Here is a 25,548-nt window from a genome sequence, read left to right as displayed (position 1 = left end):
ACGCAAATCAGGGATGGATTCAGGGTGCTTTAAGGGAACACAACAGTGCGCTCATTAGTATTTACTATGGCTACAATGGAAACAACACCAACAATGTTGCGAGATTGGATGTATTATACATTAGGCACAACACCAACAAATGTTGTGGGGTTAGATGCTTTAATACAGGGAATCATCATAGCCCCACACAAACACATGAACACTCTCTCTCTTAGTATAAGGAGACTCTCAATTGGTAATTTGGATGGCCAAAAAAATATAGGCAGGCACCTAGTCAGCAAATGCCTCTAGGATGGAGATTGGAATTCCAAGCTCAATATCTACTTCAACTCCTCCCAAGAGGCTATCATATTTTCGCATGTTAGATGCAAATCCAACTCACTAGCAGAATTTGTTTTTTTGCCTAACAACGTCATCAAGGAGCACTCGCCAGTGAAGGACATATACTATAACCCCCCGTCCTCCCCAAACTAGATCTCTTAGTCTCATTCCCTGGCATTTCGAGACCTGCAGCCCCCTAATCTGACCAAATGATAATCAGCAAGTAGAAAGAAGGGATGTCTTGCACCCCTAGTTCTGAGGTAGAATCTCGTCATATGATCTGACGGTTCGCAAAAGCACTGGCCAAATCAACGAGATGCAGGAGCTCAATTGATAATCAACACGACGAAGGAGGGAGGTACCACATTCATTGTTCCAATACGTGGGTCCACTGTAACAATCTAATGGCTCTCGCCGATGTCATTGAATCGACGGTTTACGAGGGTTCAAGTGAGAAGGAGGGAGGTCATGTGTTCATTGTTCCATTTTGTGGTTCCTCTACACTAATCCAATGACTCTCATTGAATCGATGTTTTCTGGGGGTCTTGCCTCGCTGTGGTACATAAAAGGAGGGGAGGACCCGCCTTTGGATCTCCGTTGTTCGTTGGGCGACGAACCATTATCATTGACCTCTGCATGTCACGAGGGACAAGCCCTTCACCCTGAGCTCAATGTTGCGCACTATAATTGTAGTGGCTTAACATTCTGCTTGGGTTTGGTGCTTAGGCACTAATCCCCTTCTTCCGGGTCATATAAATTTCATGCATCTGAGAGCAAAGTCACAAGGAGCTAACCTAGGACAAGCGGTACTCTGACTTTTCAGTTCACAACAAAATGGCTTCTAAGGAGAGTCTACTTGAAGTTAATTCTTCTGCGAGACTTAAGATGGTTCCTATTGAGCTTTAAAAATCAGATGATTTTAATTTCTGTAATTATCTTGTAATACTAAAGCTATTTACCTAAAAAAAAGAAAAAGAAAGATATTGAAGTTATAAAGATAAAGGTTCCCATCTTAAACACTATGCCTATGGTCTTCACGTCATATGTTTCTAGCGTTGATGAACTTATGAAACGACGATGTGTAGAGAGAGATCTAGATTTGGCTCGTTGTTGTCATCTATGCTCGCTTTCCTAATCTAATAGACTAAATTATATAAGGATGTTGGATATCTTATTAACATGCTTGCATATCAACAGAGCCAACGCTTCCACGATTGTTAAGAAGGTCGCAATAATTATGTTAATGGAGGTGACACAAGGTACAATTATGTCATTATTGTAATTGCATGATAAGTTATTTCTTTGCGTAACCATGAATGGTTCATTCTTATTTTTCCTTTTACATAATAAAAAATATAATAAGTTATTAGATAGAGGAGGAATGACCTATTATAGAGTTTTGTGAATCCAACATTTCAGACTACTAATTGAGTCCATCATCAGAGGATGCGCCAATAGATATTCTAAAGATATTAATGATGTATCCATGAGCTATATTTTAGTCAGTTTTACTCTAGATAATCTTAATTTCTCGAATTCTGATGCAGTGTCCATCATGTCCTTTCCATAGTAAGACTTGATGTAATAAATTATAATAATAATTAATAATAACATTTATTTTAAAATCATACTTTTCTTATATTAACTAAGGATAAATATGACTTTTTATTACTTTTTATAAAGAATATACATAATTGTGACCATTCCCTCTTATTTAAATTAGAAGGAAATATTGCTATTAATTATATATTGTTTTTTAAATATTTTACTTATATTAAAATTCAATTTAATAAAATAGTCTATAACAAAAATTTTAAATATCAATTGTTTTGAAGATAAAGTAGTAGGAAAGGAAGTTAGCCCTTTACTTGTAACTTTTTCTTTGGAAGAAAATAAAAGTAATAAGAGTGGAGTGTAATAAGAGAGTTTTTATATCATTTTATGGGTTATAATAAGGATATTTTGAAAATTTAATACTAGCATAAAAAATTTAATCTTAAATATATTTCAAAAAATTTATTGTTAACTTAAATATATTTTATAAAATAATTATTGAAATTTTCGGAAAACATATTTTTATTATTTTTAATAAATTTTAAATATATATATATATATAATTTTTTTTAAATTTATTTATTAAATGTGTATTATAAAATATTGTTATCAAAAATTTAATCATTTTATTATTATATTGTTTTAACCTATAGAGAAGAACAAAAATAATATGATGTTAATAATAATATATTGATAATTTAATTTAAGAAGGGATAAGAGTATGTATATTCAAAATATTATTATTGTGACAATAGGAACAATAGAAGAAAATAGTTTCAGATTGATTGCAATGAAGATTATTTGTAATTGACTATATTCTTAGTATTCACATCAAATTTTGTATCACCGCACACCAGTGAAACTAGCCTAGATCCATTTTAACACCAGATCTATCAAGCACCGAGAGCAATCAAATCTCTCGAGGTGCGAACATTTCCTCAAGTTTTACACTCAAAAAATAGGTTTTCACATCTAGAGATTTGATCCCTCTTGAGGCTTGATAAATCCACCATTAAGATGGATTTATGCTAGTATGAATTATTTTCATATTAAAACTAAGATATAGATGCTATCACATATTAAAAATGCCAAAAAAAAATTAATAGATAATGATATAATAATTATTTAAATATTCAAATCAAAGCATGTGTTACCAAAAAAATTAGTATACGAAAATTTCCAATGTGTATGCAAACATTATTAAGATAAATAAAAAAATAATAATTATTTACATATTAAAACACTTAATGAAAATTTTGCCAAAACAATGACATGACATGTTCTTCAATGCTATAATTATTTTTACAAATAGTAATATTTATACTTTTATAATATCTAATACATTTAGAAATATATATATATTTAATAATATTTATCTAAAATTTTATAATTTAAAATAAAATAATATTAATATATATTTATATATAATTTATATATATATATATATATATATATATATATATATATAATTTTTTAATTAAATATATAACCTTATATTTATATGTATAAATTAAAATAAATAAATTATAAAATAAGTCCTAACTCATCTTCCCGAAATTGAGTTTGAGCAGGGAGAATATGAATTATTTCTCCTAACCACTCGAGAATACTACTTATTTATCCTAACCACTGGCCCCAAACCCAATTAACTTATTAAATTTTTAAAACATACCTTTGTTTATTTATTTTTATGTTCATATAAAACTTATTAAACTTTAAAACATACATTTCCAAAAGGACATCATCCATATAACATCAAAATATACCTTTGAATTTCAAAAATTATAATATTTTTTAAACTTACATTTCAAAGTATTGAAATATATTTTAAACATCTAGTGTCGTCGGGAGATGGGAGATGTCCCCGTACTGTTACCAAGAATTACTACAAAGATATTGAATGCCCCTTATGGAATTTCCTATATCTCCACTCTATTTTTATATTTAAGAAAAATATAAAAAATATTATATATATAATTTATTAATTAAATATATAACATTTATATTTATAAATTAGAATAATGTAAAAGTCATTATACTAGAAATTGAGTTTGAGTGCGGAAAATACTATTCTATTATATCTCCAGATATACATTTTGAATTTCAAAATTATAATATTTTGAAATATATTTCAAAGGATTGTAATATATTTTAAATATCTAATGTGGTGGGGACATGGGAGATGTCCCTCTCCTGTTAGCAAGAATTACTACAAAGACATTGAATGACCCTGATGGAGTTTCCTTTATCTCCACTCTATTCAATTACTACCCAGGCAGCGGTTGGCGCCGAGGGTTACAAATCTGAACCCTACGCATTCCCAGAAACGGTTACTCTATGTGTGTTTCTTTGCCTTTGTCTTCACTTCACAAAGGCTACATACTCCTTATTTTGTTAGGTTGTTGTACTGCATATTCATTACCTTGAAAGATAATGAAACCGGTTTCATTGAAATGAAATTTTTTTGAACGGTGGTCCACATGAAGTGCGCTTGACGACGACGGGAAACCTCTTACCGTACGCATGACAGATGGCAACATTAGGGACCCTCGCAATAGGACAGACTTAGCATCCATATCTGTATTAGTCATCAAAACCACTCTTTACACTCTACTATACTCTAGTATTAAAAGTAATTTTGATGCCTAATTTGCTAGGGTTATTAATAATTTATCATGAAATTTTAATATAACATATTTTACTGTACAATATATTATGTTATTTTTTAAATTTATTATTTTATAATAATCAGTTTAATATATTATTTATAGTATATTAAGATTTAAACAGGGTAAAGGGTAACCATATGTTTTCCAACCACTAAAAGTACGTCTAGTTGAAAAACACAATTATTGTTATATTGAATGACACTTTATCTACAAAGATAACTTCTAAGAAACTAATTGTTATGTCAATAGACGCTTTATTTAGATATATAATTATTTATTATTATGTTTACCATAAATAGTATATCATTCTTCTGTATCTTTTAAATATACAAACAAGGGGAGCTGCGACGCAGCGAGTCCCTGCGTGAAGTTGAGCCTGTCTATTACGCAGAGGAAAACACATATCAATATATAGTCAATGGCATAAAACAATGAACTGAGTTTTTAAGAAGCAAGTTGAGCCTGTCTATTACGCACTACAAAGTAGAGGAAAACACATATCAATATATAGTCAATGGCATAAAACAATGAACTGAGTTTTTAAGAAGCAAAATGCAGCTTCTGTATACAGCATCGTTGAAATCAGAGATAGCAAATTTATAATTTCAGTTATGCCACACTTGCACCAAGTGATGCTACTGCTAAGAAATTTTATACTGTGCATCCGAAAGTGAAACTTTTAGAGTATTGGAAGGAACTGAGTTTTTAAGAAGCAAAATGCAGCTTCTGTATACCAGAAGTGTCACCCATTAACAAAAGCATCGTTGAAATCAGAGATAGCAAATTGACATTGATTTTGGCTGCATCGAGTTGCTTTCCTAAGAGCAAAAGGTAGGCAAAAGCCTTAATGACAAAACTATTACACACTGCAGTCGATCTGATTCAAGTTCTTATCTAACTTATGAAGTTATTAGGACACGGACATTGACTGTAGGCCGAGAGATACATGCTGTCTGCAGTTGAGCAGAGCCGGTGATGGCGTACCCAAATGCATATTTGAAGCATCCGTTGTACACCTGTATCAGAGATATAAATCATACATGGTAAGCATTCTTTGGACATGGGATGTCGTAGGCTTCAGTTTTTAAGAAGTGGTAGTAAGAGCTAAGAGCAAATTTAAACTTGCTAACATTTGACAATTAGATCATAACCCAAAGCCATGACAAATGAATATATTGTTTCAGTGATAGCAAACTGACATTGATTTTTGCTGCATCGAGTTGCTTTTCTTTGTTTTTCAGATTAATTCACAACAGGGCTTAATAAAAATAGCTAAGAGAAAAAGGTAGGCAAAGCCTTAATGACAAAACTATTTCACATTGCAGTCGAGCAGAGACGATAGACGCATAAAAAATGCGAGGTGCAGCGCCATGGCGGACCGAAATGCATATTTGAAGCCTGCGTTGTACACCTGTAACAGAGAAGGAAGCGGGGAAATAAGACAATGCGTAAGATAATGCAAAAGAGATTCTAACTCACAAATGAATATATTGTTTCAGTGATAGCAAACTGACATTGATTTTTGCTGCATCGAGTTGCTTTTCTTTGTTTTTCAGATTAATTCACAACACGGCTTAATAAAAAGAGCTAAGAGCAAAAGGTAGGCAAAGCCTTAATGACAAAACTATTTCACATTGCAGTCGAGCAGAGACGATAGACGCATAAAAAATGCGAGGTGCAACGCCATGGCGGACCCAAATGCATATTTGAAGCCTGCGTTGTACATCTGTAATAGAGAAGGAAGCGGGGAAATAAGACAATGCGTAAGATAATGCAAAAGAGATGTTAATTTTTTTTTGGTTTCTTTTTTCTTTGTCTTTCGACTTTTGTGATGTCAATAATCAGAAGAGTCATGAGAATAAGTGCTAAGAGAAACAATGCTGTGAGTTCAGTAAGTTGGCCTATGCTAATGGATTCCATGTTATGTGAAGCGGGCAGGTGTATGTGAATATCCAGGTGCAGAGGAGGCCAATTTATACAAAAGTTCAATGTGTTTGTAAGGTGGTTTTAAGTGTGAATGGAGCTAAAATACTTGAGGTGCAATGAAGTGGTCGATAAGACATGGGGAGCGAATGGCATGTGGAATGATGTATTTGGCGGCAGAAGTGATGTATCTGACATCGGGCAATCTTGGTGGTAGATTGGTATCTAAGTGCAGAAATAATCTTGAAGATCAGATTGGATGAGGCCAGTATTTAATGATGGGCATATCGATCTGACATGGGGAGCATCTATGTCAATATCTAAGTGCAGAAATAATCTTGAAGATCAGATTGGATCAGGCCAGTATTTAATGATGGGCATATCGATCTGACATGGGGAGCAAATGGCATATGGAATGATGGATGTGGCGGCAGTAGTAAATGCGAAATTAGGTGCCCAGGGTAGCTTAGAAAGGCTTCTTGTTCCAACAATGTGATTTCATCGCAAAATGCTACATAGCACACTTGAATTTCATCCACTTAAATCAGAACTACTCTGATTTAATAGCAAATCAGAATAACTTGAGAGTTATAAATACAAACCTTTTTTAATGATGTTTGTAACATGCCAATAGGTTGGTAAAGATCATCTCCTCCACCAAATGTGCAGGTTGACACAACAACTTTACAATTGTTCATAAATCTTTTATCTTCAAGATCAATATCAAAGCCTCCACGTTCACTATAGAAACCACAGTGTACAGTTGTTGTCTCCTGTACCTAAACAGAAAACCAGTCCACAAAATTTAAATACAAGTGTTGAGATTAGGCACCACAAAAAAATTGTAAGTGTATTTAGTTATGCATATGACAAACCATGTAACAGTTTAGAACATCAGACTCACAATCAGTTAAAGTGTCATGCATCCAGCCAAGCATACGGAACAAATTGTTCACGTAACATACTGTTGAATCAAAAGCAATATTTGGCCAAAGTTCAAACATTTGGGCCCCCACAAAAATCTCAGAAATATCTGGTATCTGGAGGCAGCTTATAACCTTGAAACTTTCTTGTCTCTCTTGGAACAGCATAGAGCACACTTCTAACAGGACTATCACTGGCCTGTTCTTACCAAACAAATTGCCATGTGCACGACACAATAATAGCAAGTTGAGAAGCAGGGTAGCTTCAGGATTATTTAATCAAGTACAATCATGATAATAAATGTGTGTGGAAACAGAGCAGTGAGACTCCTACGTATTTCTATGGTTGAGCTGTTGACATTCTCTCTGTCCCTGGATGAAGTTGGTGTACTTCTTGAACAAGCTTGGAGTAATTGAGAATGTTTCCCTTGGTTAATGGAAGTGTTGGTGCTGTAGCAGCTATGGGCCTGGATTGCTCCCTTGTTCATGGGGTTTGATCTGGAAGCCATAGAGTTGGCAGGAGAATATTGGCTTCGTAAGCATCAAAGCCTGGATTGCTCCCTTGGTCATGGGTTTTGTTGAAGAGATCACTATAGATCCACTGTCCTCCTATAATATCAAAAAAAATAAAACCAGAATATAGAAGAAATACAATAATTTTACCATTCAGTCTCTGATCACTGAAAGGCAGATTGCGAACAACAATGACACGGCAGTCCCATTGACTTACTTTAGCGGTCATTTGTTGGACATGAATAAAATTATCTTATGTTGGATGGAGAAATGGTATATGAACATCCTTATTCTCATCTATATTAAGTGGTGTTATAAATCTGCTTGTTTGATAACTGGATTAGCGTTTGTTGAAGAGATCAAAATAGATCCATTGTCCTCTTATGATCTCAACAAGATTAAACCCCAAATATGGAATAAATACAAAAATTTTAACAGCAAACCTTGTGACTGACCTTTGGAATTTTACCATTCAGTCTCTCACCAAGTTTCTTTCCTTCTGCTTCTTGTTCCAACAATGTGATTTCATCCCAAAATGCTACATAGCACACCTGAATTTCATCCACTTAAATCAGAACTACTCTGATTTAATAGCAAATCAGAATAACTTGAGAGTTATAAATGTTGACACAACAACTTTAAAATTGTTCATAAATCTTTTATCTTCAAGATCAATATCAAAGCCTCCACGTTCACTATAGAAACCACAGTGTACAGTTATTGTCTCCTGTACCTAAACAGAAAACCAGTCCACAAAATTTAAATACAAGTGTTGAGATTAGGCACCGCAGACACAGGGTAATTCTGAAAAGCAGTTTCTACATGTCTAGTTCATTGAGAGATGACATCTGATAAGGTGGAGTTAAAATCTGATTGACTGTAAGAAATAGTGATGAAAGTATTTTTGTGCTTTCAGATTCTGAATTGTGACATTTTTAAACTCAGTTTCTTCCCTGTAACAATGTGTGACCATAACTGCCCTTCGATGCCAAGAAGAGGCTCACGAACATGAAATTGGATTTAATTGTTGCAATTCCAATACTGGAGGAATGGATTAAGCGTATAACCAATTGATTGAACACTGCCGTGAAACTATTGGGTGTTAAATAAAAGATACATTCATTTCATCTATTCACAATGATGCTAATTGCACTATTTATGCTCAGTGAGCAGTTAAGGTGCAATCACAGAGTTGACACCTCGGAATTAGTCATCTTCATTCATGCTAGTGTGGAATCGTGGATTGTGAGGTCAAAGTATGACGGGTCACCTTATTTACGTTTTGGAACCATTTGTTGTTGTCACAAATTCTGTTGAGGGAAGGGCTCTGTGTTGTTTTTGTTTTTGCTTTGAGATAAAAATGGATGTTTTCCCATTTTGTTTTCTCTGTGAACTAAAGCTCTTCTATTTTATAACCATATTTGGTGATTTCATTCATAAAGTGTAGTTGGAACTTCAAGTCGGAAACCTGTTAATAAAGAGAAAAACCTTTGTTGTACATTATTTGATGTTGACTAGCTTTATTAGCCTACCATTCGAAAGCCTGTTAATAAAGAGCAAAACCTTTGTTGTACATTATTTGATGTTGACTAGCTTTATTAGCCTACCATTCGAAAGCACTCTCCTACAGGCATGACAATATCGAATTAAGGGTTGTATCTTTGTTAAGCCTGAAGTTGGGTAAGGTATACTGGCCTTAACGATAATTAACCTTCCAACACTATTTGATTCATACAATTCTAGCTTGCCAAGTTGATTTGTAATGATCCTTCCCGATGTGAGTGAAACTCGAGACCTTTGTGAGCGAAGTCGAGTGGTTGAAAAAGATTTGCAGAAGCATATGGCGAGAACCTCATTACCCACCCGTCAATACCAGCACACCGATGCGATGCAGCACAACACCTGTTAACCCTGCGACCTTAGGATATAGTTTACGAAATCAGGATATAGTTTAGGAAATAACGAAACCTGTAAGGAAGTAATGCTAGCATTAAGGCTAACAGTTAACGGTCAGGCACACTGAAATTAGCGATAACTTGCAAATTAACCTAAGTTCGGGCCTCTTCCGCCTCGGGAAGAGGCCAAATAAGATGGCGAAGGATGGCTAACAGTTAACGGCTTTAGAAACTTAGGACATCCGCGCTCTAACCGCCGTATAACAGAGAAGCAAAGGGGTCAACTAATGCTAAGTCGGGGTCCCTGCGATTACTATAGTCCCTGCCGGATGCCAGATGGCAGGGACTAATAAGATAATTTTATTTTTGGTCAATAAATGTTTTGTATTTTTCTGATTTAATGGAGATATTTTAATGTGTAAATCCTTGAAAGTTTAACACACATAGTGTCCGAGAGAAATTTGTCAGGGTTAAAACATTTTAATCCTATGTTGTTAAGTTTGAGATATGTGTATATTTTTCTATACACAATATTGAATTATACATGACATCGAGGGAAAAATATTTATCACAAAATTATATTTTGAATTTAATATGGAGTTGAACAATGACATTTTAGAAATGTTATAAGATTTTTATTTTTAATTTAATAGGGAGTTCAACAATGACATTTTAGAAATGTTATAAGATTTTTATTTTTATTTTTATTTATGAAGAATCATTTGAAAGGTTTCAAGATTTTTATTTTTATTTTAATTTATGAAGAATCATTTGAAAGGTTTCATTTTAAATAATTTGGTCATTTTTAAAATATGATAGATGTATAATTAAGATGAATTTATATTATTATACATCTCCAATTTCATTAACAATAAGTGTTGAAAAAAAAAGTTACATAAAAAAATAAAACACAATATTGCCTCAATTAAAAAAAACATTCATTTTTTTGTTACATGTTTTTATTAATGAAATTACAAACAATTTTTTTGGAAAAAAATACATATTACACTAAAATAAATTTAAATAATAGCGATTGATGTTTATAATCATAAGATTTTAAAATTTCGTATTTAAATTTAATTAATAAACAAATGATTAAAAATAAAAATATTTCTATCTACAAAGATATATATATCTATTTTAGGACACAATTAAAATAATGATTCAAATATTCTAAGATGTAAACTATTTTTGTATATAAAATATGAAGAAAAAAAATTGTTTACACCTAGAGATACTTGAGTCCTCTCAATTTATAGTAGATAAACTTGGAAACTATAATTCCTACTTGTTTTAGTTGTGATGGTTTCTAAGTAAAAGAGCTTGTTCCTATTGTTTAGGAGTTGTTGAGATGTAGATGTTCTTAAATAAGTATGTGGTTAAGTATTTCCTCAATTAGGTTATTGTATGGTTAACATAAAATTTCTATCTTAAATCGATACTTGTATATATATGTGATGTTTAATAGAATATATATATGATGATGATGATGACGATGATGGTGGTTAACGTCCACTGAGACCAAACTTTGGTCTAGGACCTAAAGAAACCAATTATTAAGTTTGGCTTAAGATTTTATTCCTATGCTCAAAAAGCTTGGAGAGAAGCCTCCCGAGCTCACTATAATTTTGACATCGTAAAAGGCTAGGAAGGTGAGTATTGCAACAAAGATTATGAAACTAAGATCTAATGTGGTTGTAAGTGGGACACTATAAGAGGAAGTGATTTTCATCCTCGAGGTTCATATTCTCACAGAGATGGCAGATCCTTTCCAACCATGGTGTTTTAGAAACTGCCCAATGATCCGTTTCACGATGGAGCTCATGAAAGTTCGTTCTAATCTTGGCTATATTAATTTTCTTCTTTGAACTAGTTAAAACAAAGAGGTACTTTTAATCTTCTAGGGTGGGTTTGATGACCTCCTTATAATATCTTAATTTTCTTTTAGTTGCTAAATCTTTCTCATGCCACATTTTTTCTTTGAACTTAGAAGTAACAATATTTTTAATGTTATTAATGTGAAAGGAATAAACTTTTTTACTTAAAAACCAGCACAACTAAAACAAATAGAAAATATATATAATATTTAATAAAATAGATCGTAAAATTTTGGTGTGTAAACAAATTTCTCAGCAAGTATGAGTATGGACTTGGCCCTAACCCAAGGGCATAGGGAGATTGTAGTTTGTCGCTGCGTATTTTGCAGCAGTGTGTTGGGTTTGCGATGTGTGATATGTTAGTTAGTAGATTCGGTTGATTCAGCAATTGGTTAAGCCGTTGATGAAGCGCTCTGTGTGGTAATCTCAGGCTTGTTGATCTTATTTCTGCATTCGAGGTCTATTGTCAAGTGTTCTATCTGGAGTTTTAATTGTTGGCATTTCATGCGATCGTATGATTTCCTGGTGGCGATATAGAGAACCGAGATCTCATTGCTAGACTTGAACTTCGACAGGAGTCGAGTTTGGAATTTGATGGAGATACAAGCATAGTTGACAAGTACGAAGAATGTGTTCTCCATGCAATGTTGTTTTTTATTTATTAAGCTCATGACCTGTGTGTCGGCTATCAACGAGAGGGGCCATATAGTGGAGAGTTGTGGCACTTGTTCCTACGAGAGACATTAGAAATTATCTGTTTAATGGCATAGTTTTGTCAAGTACGAAGAATGTGTTCTCCATGCAATGTTGTTTTTTATTAATTAAGCTCATGACCTGCGTGCCGGCTATGTGCAAGAGGGGCCATATAGTGGAGAGTTGAAGCACTTGTTCCTACTAGAGACATTAGAAAACCTCTGTTAATGGCATAGTTTTGAGTTCTGTGAAGAAATTTCCCATTATATCAAGTTGTGAAAGATTCCATGTTGTTTTGTACCATCTTGAGATTCGAAATTTTTTTCTATCCATATTTTCTGAATCATATTTCCCAAGATTTGACACGATATAGTTTCTACATCATATTTCCCAAGAATTGATACGATATAGCTAGTGTAGCAATGAATGGAGGCTATTAACCACGGTAAAGACAAACGTGAGGTTCTACCATAAGCCTAGGAATTGGCCATCGGTATGGCAACAAGCCTGTTCTGAACCATGTTCAGAAAATTCAGTTTATGCAAAGATTGCGCTAACTATACCATAGAATTCAAGAGGTAGGGCTATGGCGTTGTGTCTAATGAAGACTGACAAATGGTGTTTCCGTAACCAGTTCTTTCAATAAGCATTAAGATATTGGTGGTGTCGCTAAATTAATTTTAGTATAATAATTTGTTTGTTGCTTTAGATTAGTAGTGGATCCGGGAAGGATTTCTCGTTTGTTGAACACGTGAGAGTGGTCTTTTGGTGAGTTTATGTAACAACTTCAGATGTTGTTCAGTAATTGAATTAAGGAGATCCGTGATTTAGGAGTTTGATAGTGAAATTTGGGAATCTAATTTGTCAACTACACCTTTAACAGGGTTAAGGGACAACTTGATAGAGCTAGTAACCTAGAAGATTTTGAATTGATAATGATTGATAATTGATTTAGAATAGTGGTTATAGCGATTAGGCACCCAGCAATTTCAATGGATGGTTGTTCATTTATATGGACATCGACATATTCTTATTTATGTTTATAAACATAAGACCACAACTAGACTTTGTTGATTGAGATTGAGACAAGTAGTCATTAATGGGAGACTTGGGAAATATAATTCCTACTTGTGTTAGTTGTGATGGTTTCTACGTAAAAGAGATTTTTCCTATTGTTTATGAGCTATTAAGATCTAGATGTTCTTAGATAAGTATATGATTGAGATATTTCCTCAACTAGTTTATTCTATGGTTAAGATAGAATTTATATCCTAAACCAATCCCTGGTATATATATATATATATATATATATATGTAATGTTTAATAAAATAGATGGTGAAGTTTTTGTGTGTCAATAAATTTCTCAAATGATAAAAAGTTAACATAGATCTATCTCAATTCTTAAAGATATTATGTATATTATATAAATTTCACACATTTGAATCCTTTGAATATGAAAGATAGTACATAGAAAGTTAACATATATTTATATTGATTCTTAATGACAGATTTGATCCTTCTGGGTACTGGGTAGATCCATAATTAAGATGGATCTAGGCAGTTTTATTAATAATTGATCATTAGAATTATTAATTTTATTTTATTTTTAATTTTATGTAATGTAATTTTATTTTATGTTTTATTTAATAATTATAATTATAATTATATTATTTTTTGTTTTTATTGTAAACATAACATCATATAACATAACTTAAACTTACAACATCTCTTTTATAGTGGGCTGAAAAAAATTCTTATTACTAATTTTACTAAAATCTTAATAATACATCTACTTTTTGAGTTTTCCTTTAACTTTTTTTATAATTTCTTAAATAAGATATACATACATGCTAAAAAATTTCCAAATCATATATATATATATATGAGTTTGATGAAAATATTAAGTTTTTATATGTTTATTAATTACATTTAAATATCAAGTTTTTATATATCATGATTATGAATATGAATCATCATTAGTTTAATTTAGATTGCAAAATGGATCTTAATTTATAATTAGTATATATTTCACTAAACAGAATTTTTTTTTAATTTTTAATTATAGGTTTATTAATTAAATTTAAAGACAAAATTATGAAATATCATGCTTACAAATATTAATCATTATTTTTGAAATTTGCTGATATCAATATTATGATTTTTTTCAGTAGAAAATTATTAAAATTTATATTAATAAAAATAAAATTAAAATATAATAAATTAAATGGCTAATAAATTGTGATAGGTATCAATCCATAATAAAAACAAGAACACATTTTTCATGACACATATCATATTACCAAGATTTAGAGAAACATAAAAATAAACTAAGTTATAACATTAATTTACATCATCTTCTTCATCATTATTATTTACAAAAAGAGTTAACATATAAGTTAAACATATATACATTTAAAAAAATATATATAGCAATATTTTTAACTATGTAGATTGACCCTACTTTACCATGAATATTTTTAATTTATAAATAATCTTTATTACAATGCTAAGTTACCACATGCCTAAATAACCATAACTCATTTCATATGACACTTATTTATATAACATTTTTCTTAATTAATGAATTGAATTGAATTTAAGGGTAAATCTCAATCTTTGTTTTGTGATTATTACTAAGAGTATTCTATAATATTATTTTTAAGTTAAGTCCCTACCATCCACCTAATAATTATTGATAATCAAATTCAATTGATACGTATAAAAGGTAAATCTTGATCTTTGATTTGTGATTATTACTAAGAGTATTCTATAATATTTTTTGGTAAATTAAATCCCTACCATCCACCTAATACTCATTGATAATCAAATTAATGTTCTTGAATAGCTATTCTAAAATAAATATATTTATCAATATCAATCCCTACTTTTATAACTACCAAATATTAAAAAGAATAAAAGTATAATAAATAAAAACTTTCCTTAAATTAAAAATAAAAAATAAATAAATAAAAAATAAAAAATATTGCATTTTGAAAAAATTAATTCATTCAAATATTCAATAAATTAATTCTTTCAAATATTCAATAAATCCAAAATTAAAATTACATATACACTTAAAACAATAAAATTTAAAAATCTATTATATTTATATATATATATATATATATATATCTTAAAATTAATTATCTTAATCAAAATCCAAACTAAAGTTAAACAAATAAGAAATGTGTTAGTGAAATTCAAATTCAGACCATTTCGCGCATGTCACATATATTCTCACCTTATAATGTTCAAGATGTAAATAATTTCTCGGTGCTCACGACATGCACACTAGCTAAAGCTCAAACATGAACACGTTATAAAAAGTTAAAAAGTTTTATGATGGTCAACATGTAATATTCAAGATGTAAATAATTTCTCGGTGCTCACGACAGCTAAAGCTCAAACATGAACACGTTATAAAAAGTTAAAAAGTTTTATGATGGTCAACATGAGAGTGCATTTTATGTTACTATACATCATTCATGCTCCACCTCCACAAGACTAAGTTTAGGGCGTCCGCCTCATCGCTATAAGTTTTGGACCTTCATATATATATATATATTCATTTTCGTAACCAATTTTTTAACCATAAAATTATAATTAAAAAAAAATCCAAATAATATGTAACATATGTATTTATTCTTTTCTGTTTGTAATATAATTAAGGTATGTATGTTTAAAGGGTTGGTTAAGATTTTTCTTTTTCTAGTCATCTAGTTATTTTGAGTAGTATTAATGTAATATGTGGTTTTTACCCAATACACAAAGTAGGAGGTGGTAACTATGCAAACACAATCTTCACGACACTGTTATGAAATGGCGTATAAAATTTTTAGTTTTTATCAATTTCTCTAAGATTATAATAACCATCACAATCTCATTCATCTTGTCAAAGGTGAATCTGGTGATATAAAATTTCACCTCAATATGACCTTCAGATTGAGAGATATTGCCTCTCAAAGAATTGGCCCTACCACATCATCTAACTGCTACATGGAAATCCACCATTGGCCCCCTAGCAGTCAAACCCATAAGCTAGTCAAGGTAGGCCTTCTCCGCAATGCTTAATTTCACTTTTTTCCCGGGTCTGACCCTTGACTCCTGCCTAGTCAAGGTTTGATCTCATAGCGTATTAGCCGAGTTCGATGATTTTCAGAAGTGAAGGGAGTTCAACGACCCACATTAGATTGAATCAGACTGGCATGCTAATCTATTATTAAGGCAAAGGGTAGCACAATTCAAGGTTGTGTCCCATTGTTTTGGTGCCTTCATTGGATGGTTGTCGTGAACTTTGCTCCCGATGGCCGATATTCATTGTGCCACCCTCTCCCTTCATCCTTTCGTTGACTCCCAAAGGGGTGTCACAATTCCTCACAGTCATCCAATCTCTATTGATCTCCACCATTCATGGCCACGGTGGTCCCCATGCAAAGTCATCCTGGTTCTTTCCCTCCCAGTTCTCTTCTTGTTGGACTTTCCTAAACTCACAAGGTCTCTCTCACGGTTGACGCGTCAAGTGGGACCGTCTTCCCATAAAAGTGGTATCTACACCAGTGCAGGCCCTGTCGCACACCCACCTTACATCATCCCGCTTCTCCCATCCTTACGACTTCCTAAGACCTCTCCATCGTTAAACATTAGGGCCTCACTACTGGGCTTATATGTGTAGTGGGGTTACATGGCTTGCCTTCCATTTGTCTGCTACTCTGACCTTGAATTCTAGTAGGATTTGCACCACATCACCTCGATCCTTATATCCCAGTGCTTTCCCTTATGCATCGCTTGACACCTCCAAGGTGAGGCCTCCAGTGTGAGGCCTTCGAGCCTTGGTGGACTGGTGGGTCTCACCTTGCACATTCCTAACTTCTGGTTGGCCTAAAGGGGTTAAAACACCACACTATCCTGCAAACTTTGTCTCGTCGTACATTTTTCTACCCCAGTGCACACATCCGGGATGGAACCTCTGGGCCACATAGAGGTTATTCCATGGGTTTTGCTCTCAGCTAATGGGGATGAACTCTACCTCTAAGTTGTAGGCCTATTTAGCCAAACACCTTGTCAGCCTGTCTACTCCATTATGCCATTGCTTAATGCACATCCTCTACGACGCATCCTTACTAGGCTGCTCCATTGCATGACCCACACTCCTGTTTAAGACACATGGAGGCATTGCCATATCATCCTACATTTGTTACCCTGCTCCCTTCTTTGTGCACCCTTGCAAATGTTCTAGAGTTAACCCAACACTAACATGTCAAGTGGGTCTACCCCGTCCAATAGTGTAGCTATTTGAGTTACATGGAGGCTAACCTACCCTAACCCCACGTCATCCCATGCCCCACTACAATTCCCTTTTTAAACTTTACAAGACCTTAGACCTACATGATGAGTTAGATGTTGGTTTGTTCTTTGACCAATAGAAAGACCATCGGGCTCACTTGCCATCCAACTCATCCCAGCTGATGTCATCCTAGTTGATCCCACTATTATGCAAAAAAAAACTCTAGGTTCTAATTCTGCACCACAACATCTTCCCTTCATCGAATAACAAAAGGGGTATATTTGGGTGCACTTATGATAACCTCCCATGGCTAGTGTTGCACCCAGTTAATGGATAAGGCTTGCTCGATTGTATTAAAAGTTTAAGGATTTTCCCTCTTGCATCGCATCAAAGATTGCACTTGAACTCTTCCATGGACCTAACAAGGGAACCTTGTCAAGCTTTATGTGATTATCTTAATTTGTATTTCAATAGTTATCATGAGATATTACCCTAACTCGTCACTCGTCACTTATCGTTGGTCATTTCGACCATGACTCTATCGCAGGGGTTCTGTAAACGTCAAGATCAAGACTAGAATTCGGTACTAGCAGTGGTGGCTTGCTAAAACACCCCACGGTGCTACCTATGTTGTGATCAACACCCTACAAAATTTTATTGCGCTTTAGTTTTGGAGCCTACTTAGGATCTTACAATCTATAATTCTATAGTCACTTCATGGTCGATACTTTGGACGGGGCTCCTACTCCAAATAGCGTGAGGTCTAATTGGGACTACACATCGGGAAAACCCCCTTTATGTTGGAAGTGTCCAACAACATCAACATTATGATGCTAGAAGGAGGGCCAGATGACAAGTTGTCATAATTGAATTTGTTTTAAACCTCTTATCTTAAATTTATCTTCCTTAGATCATACTCCTAGGGCATTTTACCAATAGATCCAATAGTCCATTTTTATTCCCTAATGAACCTCTTTATCACTTGTCTCAATTAAAGTTTGATGGTGAAGGTAAAGTATCCATAACATAGCATATATATAATTTTCTCCGTTTCTATGAATTTTATAAAATCAATTATGAATATGTTTCTTGTGTGTTTTTCATCCTCACACTTGAAGGTCTATTTAACCGATGGTGTCATACCCTACCATCTTCTTCCAACCATTCATTTGATCAAATCGTCAAGAAGATTCATCAAGCCTTTGATAGGTATGATTACATAGATGTTCTTAAAAGGATTAATCAACTAATAATGAAGCTTGACAAATCAATAGAGGATTTTTCCAATAGATTTCTTCACCTGTGTTATGAATTTCCTAAAGAAGATGTGGACTAGGATTTGTTCAAAGGAACGTTTCAGCGTTTGTTTCAAATTTATTTGAAGAAATCCAAATATGAATCCCTGGTTAATATTTCTCCACAAAATTTCATTAATCATGACATGCCTGTAATTTTATAGGAAGAACCTACTATTCCTTTCTTTCCTTAACCTCCTCATTTTCTAGTACCAATTGGGGTGCCTCTTGGTGATGATGCTGAAGTTGGAAAAACTAGGAATCAAATTGTTGATCTAACTGTTCAGCCTTCTTCCACTTCCCATGATCTATATCCAATGGAAGAAAGTTTGGAATGGTTCATCAAGCCTAGGCTAAGTACTAGTCCCCCCCATTTCTTAAGATGGTATTAACACTCACAATCTAAATATCGAATCTAATCTAATTGACCACATGACCTCTTCAAAGGATGTTTTTCCTCCTCTATTATCTCATTCTCACAGTCCCTTTCTCCTTGATCTGCTTCATTCGTCTCTTAGAAATCCAAATAGCGATTAGGTGCAAGGTAGTCACATTTCATAAGTAGAGGAGAAGAAAGTTGAAGATTTTTTCGATCTTTCTTCTATTTTTTAAAGTCCTCCATGTGAAGACGGTGTTTCTCCATTCTTGGTTGTTATTGAATCTAGTAATATTGGTAGTCAATCAAATGAAATCAATTTACTTAATCAATCAAGTAAAGTCTTTGGAAACCATCATTCAGATGATGGTGATTCCATTTATGTATGTCGTGATGAATGCCCAAGTGTACTAGCTAATCTTGCAGTTTCTCAAGAATATTTTTATTTGAAATATTTAGATCTGGAATTTGATTTGGTCAAAGAATGTCTTCTTATGGAAACTTCCTCTTCATCTCACTATCCCTTGTTCCCTATTACTTGTAGTGAAAAAAATTGTGATGAATAAATTCCATCCTCTTCAAGTTCATCATCTAATAAGCACATCTTTGAATTCAAATAAGGTAGCCAATTTATCCATGAGGGAGAAGAAAGTGATAAAATCATTGAGCACTCTTTCCATTCCTTATCATTTCCAGTATTGTATGAAGAAAATTATTTTGTTTATGTTACTCATGAGATTTTTCCAATCTATCTATATTTACATGTGCATTTAGAAGAACATTGTGACTTGGTTAATCTCCTTGTTGGAGTTGACAAATCTAAAAAAATCAATGATGTAGGTGGTTACCATCTTGATAATAGTGATCTTGTTGCAATTACCAGCAGTAACTGTCCACACACCATGCATGATCTGATTCAATCTTCAAAATGTGATTTTATAATCCTTGAAAGTTCTAGGACTTGTTAGGAAGTCTAGGAACTTCAACTTATGTTGATGATTATGTTAGGTTCTGTTGTGGCCACCAACAACCCCCCTCCTTCTTTAGTATTAGCAATAACACTAAACAAGTGGGGACCCTTAGTAAAAAATTCAAAAAAAATTATAAAAATTTTTGTATTATACTCCTTAAAAATACATCGCACGGAGAAGAGTAAAACATTTCTTTATGAGCAGAATAAAAAACTACGAAGAAGCGACGCGAAATTCATCGCATCGCATACATTAAGAAGCGCCCATAAATGAAGATCTTAATAAATCTCCGATGGCCAATATGCGACATCGCATATCGCAACATCGCATAAACAACACACAATAACTTAACAAATTGCAACACACAATATTAATTTATATTTATTTTATTTAATAAATACATAAATATAAATTATTATATTTTATATTTATATATTTATTTAAATAATTCATTATTATTTTATTTATATATTTATATATTTATTTAGTTATCTCACACCTAATTTAACTAAATTGATATATATTTATTTATTTTTTATTTATTTATTATTATATTATAATTTTATCATTGATATATTTAATTATTTCTTACCTATTTTAACTAAATTTGACCTTGATCCTTAAGTCAACCTTTGACCAGGTAACCGTTGGTGTCTCTGCTCTAGCTATTTAAACAGGCTAAGCTGGATCTGTTCTTCAACTTGTCCTGACGATGAACCACACTGGTTGGTTCGAAACGCGTCGACAAAATATTGATCATGTGATTTTGCTGAAGATTATCTATACAAAATTGCAACAATCTGCGATCTGCGATCTTGCGATAAACACGATGCTGCGATCTTGCGATAACGCGATTCTGTGATAAACTGATCAGGAAACTCTGCGATGACACATCTTGATAATGCGATCCGCGATGCTGTGATGCGAGTCATAGAAATCACCCATCGCAAATTTTCCTTGGCTCAGCATTCAAGAAAAGCTGTCCCTAAACCAAAATTGGGTGCGCGCCTTAAAGGAAATTAATGAATGTATGTCAAAGTATTCATGAAGGACAGTTTTGTGTTTTTCAAAGAGTCAGTTCACTATGGGTGTCATGATTTTATACATTCGTAGAGCTTAGAGCTTTCGTGTCAAAATTTATTATCATTACTCTTTTCCTTTGCGTGAACTACAGGAATGAAAAACAGGAAACAACATGAAGCAATGTGCAGGAAACATCTAAGGAAAAAGGGAAAGCCTCAATGCTCGAAGAACAGAGAAGAGATGTCCTCATAAACGGATACCGCATGCAACAAAAACGCAGATTTCAGAATATTGCTGAACAGATGCTGATATCAATAGGCAATTCGACACTCAAGGTCAAAAGCTCACAAAAGTAGCATGTTTACAAAATTCTGAAGCTTATGCCCGGTAAAGGAAAAAGCGTTAAAGGCGGAAAACGCACCAGAAAGGCCCGGATCGAAGAACGGAGGCAGTTTTCGATGCGCGATTAGCGCCTAGCACTAATCGCGCATCTCTAAGAAAATTGTTCAAAAAGAAAAGTCCCTAACTTTCTTAGTCATCCACGAGTCCGGAAACCAAGATAGAAAAAGCAGAAGCAATTTGAGAGAAATTTGGGTTGTTACCAAGTATATACGTAGTCAATTCACCCAGCGAGAGGATGATTCCCAAAAATATCTTCTAGTTTACTAAAAAAGTGGTGCCAACGCTTGCCATTTCTATTTGCATAGCTCAAGCAAAAGCAGAAAACAACCAGCCAACTCTTCCCAGGCAAATGTTGAATGCTCGCAACATTAAGGAGCAAATGTAGAAATAGTTAGGAATTAGATTCAATTTTTAGAAATAAGTTTGCTTAGATAAAGGGCGGTCATTTAAACCGTATCCTAAATTTTTGTAATTAAGTTATTTAGTTAGCAGTATTTAAACCCTTCTCATGCATTTAGAAAAGGGTCCAGAAATTTGTCAAAAACTTGTCCTCAGAACATGCACTTTTGCACCCTCAGAGGAGGTTTTTGTGAATGAATGGATCAAGGTTTATTGATGTTTGCATTTGATATCTGCTACTGATGTTGCACTTCTGTACTCTTGGTAGATATTAGAACAAGGAGAGATAAATCATTGTTGCTTGAAGCTTATGAGTAGGACCAGTCATAAATGGCACTTTTATCTCTTGACCATTTCTGCTTATATTCTTAAAGTGATATGCAGTTTTTAGTTGTTTATATGTTATTGCATGAATGTTTGAGTTACCATTTGGCACTTTTGTACGGTGGAGCCATTTATTTATGTTTGATATATGAATAACGTATTATGCAATATGCTGTTCACAACTGTTTTGCCTAAATTTTTATGCAAAGTGGTTCATCTTAATTGATTTCCATTCTTATGATAACTGAATGATCTTTATTACCAGTTATTGTTTGAAATCTCTTTAGATCGCATAATATAAGAAATACATCCCGGGTCAGCATAGATTAGATGTGTTGTTTTCATTAGATTACAATAGCATAGAATTAGATTATAGTAGCTTAGATTAGAACTCTTAGATCAGCATCATCCAACTATGCACACACACACACCCTTAGATTGGGAAACTGGTCCCATTATCCCCAGTCGGACCCGCTATACCAAACGGATAAGGAGCTGCCAACCAAGGTCCGGACCGGGCGGGTATACCCCTTGTTGTCGACCCGATTTTTGGGGCATCAACAGGTTCTCACAATCCTTGCAAGATCCTCGAACTAAGTCAGATTGCGAGTTTCTCGAAAAACTCTTTTATTTGCATGGTTTCATTGGATGCACGCTCTTCAAAGATTTGTGCTATTTCAAATATAACTCTTTCAACTTTCAAGATTTAGCTTCTGATCGGATTGAATATTTTGTTTCAGTTATTCCATATCCAAGAAAATATCTTGTATCAAAATTGGCTTTGGAGTGTATATCTTCCATGGATACACAATGTTATTAAACTGATCATTTTAAAGATTGTCACTTGCCGAAGGACTCATACCTATCAAATATTTTTCAAAATATTCAAGTCCTAGTCCTTAATGTGAATGTTATGATGCTAATACTTTTTATTTTAGCACTAAATGTCATCTTAGGTGTTAATGAATTCTTTATTTATATGGTGAATCAAATTTCTCTTTTTCATCCATTACGTCTTTGACTGGTTTCAGGTATTTGCTATGCTACCATTCATTTTCAATTCTTTCAATGACTGTGGTGCTGATTGAATTTGTAACCAAGTACAAGAGAGTGTTTTGTCACATTCTTCATACAAGGATGATGATTCTACTATTCAGATAATTTGAAAAGTTGTTCAAACTAGCCCATATTTGTTTCCTACTAGCTAAGAATCTTATGCATTAATCAGTCCATCTAATCATAATGTTGGTTCTAGTAACTGCCATTCAACTAATCATTTTGCATCAATTTATATTTATGGTTTATCATCTCACTATTTGGATACTTGTCAAGAAGTTGAGAAACTTTAGCCTTCACTGATGGTTATGTCAGGTACTCACTATCTTAACAAGCTCTCTGAATATGATCAGATTCATTTTCCCTTGCAAGATTCTCATCTTGATTCCATTCCATTAATTGAAAATTCATCTTCCCAAGGATTTCAGGGTTTTTAATAGGATGTTTCTTAATTCTAGGATCCAGTCTATGATTTCCTAGAAGCATTTTTCTTAGAAAGCCCGTTTGATAATAATAAGCTTCGATTTTTTCTTATGCCTCTTAAGCAAGACAACATAGATGGAAGTACATTCACAAGAATTTTTCGAGTTTTGTTTGATTTTTTTTCTAATTAAAAGGTAAGGTGGTAGGTTGGTTAAAGTCAGTTGTCATGACACATATTTCTTCTTCTAGAGAAGACCTTATATCTTTTGTACAAGTTATTCAAGATCTAATCTTTTATTTTTCACATTGTTTATATATGTTTTAATTAATCACTCATATCTTTGTATTTGCAGGTCGTGAGAAGTCATGGTGGTTACATTGGAAATTTCATTACACTTCGCCTTGAACTTCTGGCTAGTTAGGTTAGAAGTAGGTCTACTTTCATTTTAGTTTTCTTTCCAATGATCCTACACTTTCTCTCTATCAATCTTGCCATGGATTTCTTATTTTTGTCTCACATAATTGTTTTAGTTTAGTCCTCCATTTTCTTTGATCTTTAGATTTTTTTTCATGGTTTTTTTATGTATTTTCTTCCATGTTTTGTTTAATAATCATTTGCATGAAAATTGATGTCTTTTGGCTCAAAAGGCAATGCGGAAAAGCTTGAAAAGGGTAGTTGTGATGACGAACAATTCTTGGCTAATTCATTACCTTTTCTCTATTTGGGTTTACATATCTTTAAACTCAATGATATCTGGACATAAAATACAATTTGTTGAGGATGTAAAGCCTTTGTTCGAACTACGAGCCCTGTATCTCTATTAGTATTCTCATTCATGACTCGGCCTTGTATTGAATGGTGTTTTGACTTGTTGCCACAACTGAGTAGAGAAGGGAAATGAGGAAAACTTAAAATGATCATATTAACTTCAGACATCATTAAAATCCCTCAAGACAAGGAACAACCTCTCTTGCAAAGTAAATAACACAATATCCCTCTTCCATATTCAAAATAAATAAATCCATTTGCACATTCTATTAGTAAGTAAATAAAGAGGTGAAGAAGAGAAAGGGTCATGCGTAGATAGGTGAAACAAGCAACTTCGTTGGGTACTAAACAGGCCTACTGGTAATAAAGAAATGCTTGTGATTCCTTGAGATGACTCCACTGTGGTATTGAATAGGCTCTCTTGAATTAGATAAATACTAGGTAATGTGCTTATGAAAAGCTCAACATAATTATTATCTTTCTCCCCTACCAAAACAATTGAGGTATGACTAGTATTGTAAATGTGTTTGAAGCTGAGAAAGGAAATGAAGACATTATATCTTTAACGAGAATAAGTAGCAAAGTCAGGGTAACCTACATGGTAAATCAATATTTTCTAAACTAGCACTTAAGCATTAAACATAAATTGAGAAGCTAGAGCTCTACCAGTGTGTCGCTAAGTGTTCACTCTGCAGTCAGCACCCTCCAAACATTTTTCTACACTTGAATTTTGGAGCCTACTGAGGATCTTATGATCTATCATTCCATAGTAACTTCATGGTTGATTGACGTTATTCTAATAATTCAAGTCTTATTGGTTGGAATCATGGTGTGAATGTATCTAGCTAGCTGAGGTT

The 25,548-nt window shown here is 33.3% G+C and overlaps 1 long non-coding RNA gene across 1 annotated transcript; it reads right to left on the bottom strand.

Moving 5' to 3' along the window:
- Positions 1 to 5,157: 5,157 nt before the first annotated feature.
- LOC149229534 (uncharacterized) lies at positions 5,158 to 8,521 on the bottom strand. Its single transcript, XR_016247294.1, has 4 exons — positions 8,359 to 8,521; positions 7,070 to 7,246; positions 5,855 to 6,270; positions 5,158 to 5,560 (listed from the first exon to the last, which is right to left on the bottom strand). It is a non-coding gene; the product is annotated as an uncharacterized LOC149229534 (long non-coding RNA).
- Positions 8,522 to 25,548: the final 17,027 nt, after the last annotated feature.

This window comes from Pinus tabuliformis, chromosome J (genome assembly GCF_031772625.1).
Source record: "Pinus tabuliformis cultivar Carrire ecotype Pingquan chromosome J, CPIR1, whole genome shotgun sequence".
In the NCBI taxonomy this organism is placed as follows: Eukaryota; Viridiplantae; Streptophyta; class Pinopsida; order Pinales; family Pinaceae; genus Pinus; species Pinus tabuliformis.
This window is presented reverse-complemented; position numbering and strand designations above follow the sequence as displayed.